Below are 667 nucleotides of genomic sequence, written 5' to 3'. Positions count from 1 at the left end.
TATTATTATGTTTTTTTTCCATCTTCGTTCAAAGTTTATACGAAGGTAAATCTTTCGGGTTTCCCTTTTCATTCGAACAAGCTTTGCTTTGACCCACGACCATGACATCCCGGAGAAAGAGAGCCACTTTAGTCGAGTGTGGGGCCCTGCAACCTGCCTCCGCCTCACAGCCAGTACGCCTTTTCCATATTGAACTACGAGATGCGAGGTACGCAAACACGAGTGTCCCACAGGAGGGAGGGAGTGATCAATTGCAGCTTGGGTGTCATCCCTTTTCAATCATTCTGCGTCAGCTCCGTTTTGCGGGAGCTGAATCATTGGTTTGGAAGAATTTTCTGTACTGCGTTCTATAGCCCCGCCCACGTCCCTTATTAAACACAAACCTGAGAACAATTTTCAACATGAGGATAAATGTAGCTCCGAAATCGAATAAGTCACCTTTGTCTTACTTATATTATAAGCATATTAACATCCACCTCAAGCTAGTTCCTGGGGCGCATTGAGTATGCGCCCCAATAGGAGGAAGGGTTCCGGGTAGGTGAAGACACAGTTCGGTGATTCCAATAGGAATTCCTTGTCCTTCGATGATTGTGCACATATAACATTTAAGTGAGTGAGCTCCCATCTCATCTCATCAGACTTATGTTTATTTGCGACTGACTGAAAA

The sequence above is a fragment of the Mollisia scopiformis genome (assembly GCF_001500285.1).
Source record: "Mollisia scopiformis unplaced genomic scaffold LY89scaffold_56, whole genome shotgun sequence".
NCBI lineage: Eukaryota > Fungi > Ascomycota > Leotiomycetes > Helotiales > Mollisiaceae > Mollisia > Mollisia scopiformis.
The sequence above is the reverse complement of the archived record's forward strand: the minus strand, read 5'-3'. Positions refer to the sequence as shown.